This window comes from Castanea sativa, chromosome 8 (assembly GCF_040712315.1).
Source record: "Castanea sativa cultivar Marrone di Chiusa Pesio chromosome 8, ASM4071231v1".
Taxonomy (NCBI): domain Eukaryota; kingdom Viridiplantae; phylum Streptophyta; class Magnoliopsida; order Fagales; family Fagaceae; genus Castanea; species Castanea sativa.
In genome coordinates, this window is record NC_134020.1 from 11,275,763 (window position 1) to 11,282,240 (window position 6,478).

The following is a 6,478-nucleotide window of genomic DNA, read 5'->3' on the forward strand; positions in this document are numbered from 1 at the left end:
GTAGATCTAAGCACAAACATGGCAAAAAGTATGGTAATAATGTAGATCTTAACAAAAACATGGTAAAAAGCACATAGACATGCAGATCTAAGCACAAACAAGGTATTTTGACATATCCTAGCCCAAGAAGGCTAGGCCAACAACATCAAAGCAATAAAACATGCTACAAAGTTAGGAGACATGCTAGAAAAGCTATAAAACATGCTAGGAAGCAAGATAAAGCAAGAGATATACTATAGAAAACAATAAAGCATATTACAAAGCAAGATAAAGCAAAGGGTGCAGATAGTAACTAAAAGGCTACCTCTGCACCCTTAAAACCTCAAATCCAAGGTCCTAAGACCAAGGAGAGGAAAAAGAGTTCAAGAACACTATCTCTTGATTGTTGAGAAAAGAGAGAAATCAAAGGTTTTTTTTTTTTTGTTGATGTGTTTAGGAGAGAATTTAGAAAGGAAAAGAGAGAGAATCTGCCTAGAAAAGTGCTCCAAATTGCCCAAAATCGATTTTTTTTTTTTTAATTTAGGGGTTTGGGGGGTTAAATAGGTTTTGGCATGCTTCTTGATGAGAATCAACAAGCATTCAAGGATCCATTGCATGTTCCAGTTGGGCCTATTACAAGAGCAAGATCCAAGAAAATCCAAGAAGCACTTAATGGGCTGATTCAAGAGATTTAGGCTGATTCTAACGCAGGATGTTCCAAGCTTGGCCCAAAGGAAGATGAAAGTGTAGTAAATTTAATTCAAGCTATTTAGGGCTGATCTGACTTAATTGGGAGTGATTTATGGCATGAATTAATGGCTGATTGACTTTCCAGCTCTGTATCAGTTAAGGCAGATTTTTTCCTATTTTGGATCTGCAAATTTCAGACCAAATCAGCTTTTATTTAGGGTTTTATTATTTAGTACGTTTTTTTAGGTATTTTCCTTGTTTTTAGGTGCATTTAATGCTTTTTAGGTCAAACTTGATTCCTGATATGGTAAGGTATCAATTAGGAGTTATTTCAGAATATATTTTCTTGTCTGTCAAGTTTTGTGGAGTCCTTAAATAGGCTCTGAAGTCTGTAAACGTTTTTTAAGATTATTATTGAATTAAATTCAGAAAAGGTGAGGCTTTGCTCTCTTTTGGTTCTTCAAGAACTGTGAACTTATCAAGGATTCTTCCTTGTGGCGTTCAAACTTTATACCTTTGGTTCGTGATTCTTTATAATCATTGGGTCAAGGTCAACTTATACCTTTGGTTCGCGTTTCGATTATAAACGTTGGGTCAGGGTTTCTATCAAATATCTGATTTTTAGCTTTCCTGGGTTAAATATTCCAATATTTTTGTTGGGTCTCAAAGCGTGTCGATTGAGGTTCGCATCATTTGGTATCAGAGCACAGGTTCTAAAATCAGTTTTCTATCCCTTTATCTTTTGTTTCCAGCTATCATCCTATCCTGTTTCTGTTGTGTTCTTCATTCATCGTTCTTATTTTTTTGTTTTTGTTGAAGTGCACTAGGTTAAAATCGTGCACCCAGTTCCAAAAAAAAAAAAAAAAAAAAAAATTTGTTTGTAGTTTCTGTTCTCTCAAACCAAAATATTGTTTTATTTTGTCTTCTTCCTTTGATTTGGTGTTTCTTCCTTTGATTTAGTGTTTCTTTCATATTTTCTTGCCAAATGTATTTGTTTTAACACTACAAGTTGAATTTCTTGATCAAGTTTGTTAGTTCATTGCAGAACTGAAAAGGCGAAGCAACGAGTGGAAAAAGGCAAGAGAGTGTGAGACTAATATCGGGAAAAAGCCAATTTAAGAGTGAAACACGAGTGGGAGTGACATAATTTGAGTGCAAACACGTGAGGGAGTGTTGTGAGGAATTATTTCTAACAATTCTCTGTTGTTTCAAAAGTATGTCTTTCAGGTGTGAAACATCAAATAGGGAAGGAGGGGAGGAGTCGTCCATCATTTTACAGGCTATGCAACAATAATTTGAACGCATGAACGTGGTGTTCAATGAGATTCGGGATCGGATGGATAGGCAAGACACTGTTATTGCTACTTTGCGTGAGGAGCGTCCCCAAAGAGGCCCTAATGCTAGAAGGCAAGAAAGGCGTTCTCACATGAATGATTCTGATGACTACCACGAGGATGAGTTTGAAGATGAAGAAGATCAAGCTTCACTGAACAATGAAGGCAGGTTTGTGCCAAGGAGAGAAAGGCGTGGTAGAGGTTTCCGAAGAGATCCAAGATGGCAAGATGGGACTGACAGGAACCTAGGAAACATAAAAATGAAGATACCCACATTCCAAGGGAAAAATGATCCGTAAGCATACTTGGAGTGGGAGAAGAAGGTGGAGTTAATCTTTGAGTGCCACCACTACTCCGAGGAGAAAAAGGTAAAACTCGCCGTCATTGAGTTTACCGACTATGCTATTATATGGTGGGATCAACTTGTGATGAACGAAGGAGAAACCGTGAGAGACCTATTGAGAGTTGGGAGGAAATGAAGGCAATCATGAGGAGGCGGTTTGTTCCTAGTCACTACTATAGGGACTTGTGTAAAAAATTACAGAGTCTTACTCAAGGCTATAGGAGCATGGATGACTACCACAAGGAGATGGAAATTGCTATGATTCGGGCAAATGTAGAGGAGGATAGAGAAGCTACCATGGCAAGGTTTCCGAATGGGCTGAATCGCAACATTGCCAACGTGGTGGAGTTGCAGCACTACGTGGTGGAGTTGGAGGACATGGTGCACATGGCAATAAAGGTGGAACGACAGCTTAAAAGGAAAGGAACTCGGTCATTTCAAAATCCGGGCTCCTCTACTTCATGGAGGTCAAATGGGAGGAAAGACGAAGGGGCTGTTTTCAAGTCCAAATCCGAACCACAAAAAAGGAGAGATGAAGCTCCCAGTGTCAACAAAGGTAAAAATGAATCCCAGACTCGTAATCGTGATATTAAGTGTTTTCGTTGTTTGGGAGTAGGTCATATTGCTTCACAATGCCCAAATAAGAGGACCAACGTTTATAATCGAGGACATAGGTCAAGGGGTAGGTTTAGGCTTATTTCTGGGTTATAGTCTAAGGACATAGGTCAAGGGGTAGGTTTAGGCTTATTTCATTGCTGAGTTCACTTCAAGCAGCCCTAAGATTATGAGCATTCGTGGGGAAAACTTTGAACAATCGGAGAAGACTAGTATGGCGGGCATATGTTGATGGGTCTTACAACTACCAAGGGGGAGGAGTGGGCATAGTACTGGTCTCACTAGAAGATATCAGGGTGGAACAAATCATTCAGATTGGGCTTCTGAACCTTTGACAATGAAGAGGAGTATGAAGCCCTCTTTGCCGGATTGCAGATAGCTAGGCTTACTAGTGTAGATAGACTGAGGGTTCAATGTGACTTTAGGCTGGTGGTAAATCAAGTTAATAGGGAATTTGAGGCTAAGGAGTAGAGATTAATAGATTACTTAAAGGAGATCAAAATGCTCCAATCTCGGTTTGAGAGCGTAGACATCCTCTAGATCTCCTGGGGAAGCAACAGTCATGTAGATTCCCTTGCCACACTAGCCTCATCGGTAAGTGGCTCACTCCCTTAAATTATAATGGTGGAAATCCTCCCTTTTCCGAGCACCAACCACTCGAAAAAGTTCATTGGGATGGGTATTCACCATGGTCCAAGTTAGATGAACCCCATCATGACTTATATTACGGAAGGAAACTTCTCGGAGGACAAACTAGAGGTTGAAAAGATCAAGTGCAAGTTTCCGAGGTATTGGATGTCTGCAAAACGAAAGTTATACATGAGGTCATATTTCAGACTTTATTTACTATGCGTCCATCCCAAAGCAGTTGAAGTACTACTAGAAGAGTTACAGAAAGGGTGTAATGGAGACACATGAGAGAGAGGTCTCTAGCCCACAAAGCTTTAACCTAGGGGTATTGGTGGCTTAATATGCAAAAATAGACTCAAGAGTTTTCAAAGAAATGTGATCAGTGCCAAAGGTTTAAACCCCTGTACATCAACCTGGCGGGGTTCTGAACCCAATCACCATCCCATGACCTTTTGCACAATGGGGCCTAGACATAGTGGGGTGTTTCCTAAAATCCACGGTAAATAGAAGATGGCACCAGGTTGGGACAAACTACTTCACTAATTGGGTTGAAACTGAGCCCCTGGCCAACATTTTAGATACAAATGTTAAAATATTTGTCTAGAAAAATATTGTGACACAATTAGGGGTACCAAAGTTCTGATCTTGGACAAAGGACATTAATTTGATTGTAAATTCTTCTGACGATATTGCGCGGAACTCGGTATTACCAATAGGTACTTAACCCCATCCTATCCACAAGACAACGAACAAGCTGAAGCGACTAACAAGTCTATTGTGAATGGGTTGAAGAGAAGATTGGATGATTCTAACAAAATGTGGACCGAGGAGCTTCCAAGCGTACTGTGGGCATATCGGACCACTTCGAGGAAGTCAACGAGGAAAACTCCGTTCTCTATGACCTATGGTGCAGAAGCCGTGATACCTATGGAAGTGGGACTTCCCACCTCTTGAATTGATCCATTTGTGGTGGAAGAAAACAATCGCTTGTTAGGCAGACATCTAGACCTCATTAAAGAGAACTGCGAAGTCACTTTGTTAAAGCTCACGAATTACCAGTAGGGAATTTTCCGTAGGTATAACAAGGGTGTGAAATGTAGGGAGTTTATCTCGTGAGACTTAGTGTTGAAGAAGGTCTTGGGAAACACTAGGGACCCTACTTGGGGGAAGCTTGGGCCCAACTAGGAGGGGTTGTATCAAGTATCATCTATCAATGGGACAGGGGCTTATCAGTTAAAAGATTTGGATGAAAGACCTGTAGCTAGGCCATGGAATGTATTTAACTTAAAAAAGTATTACTTTAATTGATACATTTATAGACACCACATTTTGTATCCCTTACGACTCGAGCCCCCGTTCCCCAATGATGTTGAAATTCTAAAGCCTAAGGTTGGTTTAGGGCCTAATTAGATTGAAATTGACTTGAGGGAAACGTTTTAGGGAAATATAATTCTTTTTATGAATAAAATAAACTATTTTTGGAAAATAAAGACTAAGGAAACCCTAGGGCATGTATACGCATACACGCATATGCGCACGCATGCTCAAGCTTTGCATACGCATGCTTCATGCATGCGTACACATGTTAGGGTTCTAGAAACTATGAAAGACAAGTTTTTTTTTTTTGCATTAAAGATGGATTTTGAAATGAATCCCACATTGTCTAGGAGCCGTTCAAAACCCCTATTTTCTCACTATATAAAGCCATACATAGTAGTTTTCAAAACACACAAAAAATTCTAAGGGAAAACACAAGATTCACTAGAAATAGTGAATCAAAGAGAGAATTTTTCATAAAACATCCCCAAGTCAATATTTTTCTGATTGGGGCCTTTTCAGGCCTGATCTTGAAGTTTTAAGATTACTAATCACTTTTGTATTTGATTGTGAATATATTAACTAAGGGGAACAGTCAAACTCAAGCCAAGGAGCTTTTGTTTTGAGCTATAAAGTTTCTTACCTCTTTTCTTTTATTTTTCTTTGTTTTAATCCTTATTTCTATTTCTACTGCTTATTTTGTGTTATAATATGTTTGCTTAGTTTGGGTTTTCTTTATCTTTTGATATAAAGCATGTTAGATTGTTAGTTTTTCATTTCTGAGTTGTTGCATTCTTGCTTTTCTAGGTTATGGTTTTAGGCATGTATGCATATGCATGCTTTCTGCATTCGCACGAATACTCAAAGTATGCGTACGCATACAATTGAGCTATACACGCATGCTCTATGTATACACATGAATACTCGTGCCCAGAAACCCTTATCCGGCCATTTCTACTTCTCTTTCTTTTATTTCTCTTATATCATATGCCTCTACCTTGCTCCTCTTTATGTTTGTAAGTCTCTGTTTCTCTATTTGTTTCTCTATTGCCCTTTTGGCGCTTTGCTAGCTTGCCTTTTTTAGGCCCAAGGTTATTAGCTACTTTGGCTTTCCTCTTTTGTCCTTTGCATTTAGGCCTGAATGCCTTCAGCTACCCAAATTAGGCAATAATGAGGGTGTTTTGATGCGCTCCCATGTGCTCCACCTCAAGCTTTAGATGACGAGAAATATCGGCAAAAGTCTTGATATTCTCACTATGTGTCAAACCAAGCTTCATTTTCCCCAAGTAGGTTCAAGCAGTGAACATATCATCTCTATAACTTGCTAATCATCAGAGAGATTATTTCCAGTAGCCTTTAAGTCATGGATCAATGCAAACATCGTCCTTAGATGTTTAGCCATGCTATGCTTTGAATCCATGGCATATTACTCAAACTTCAAAGAAAGAGCTCGCAACCTAGTTGCTGAAATCCCTCTATAGGCAATCTTAGGTTGGTTCCACATCTATTGGGCATTTGGGTAGTCCTCAAACTCCCCTATTAGATCATTATGCATGTTACTTAGCATAGT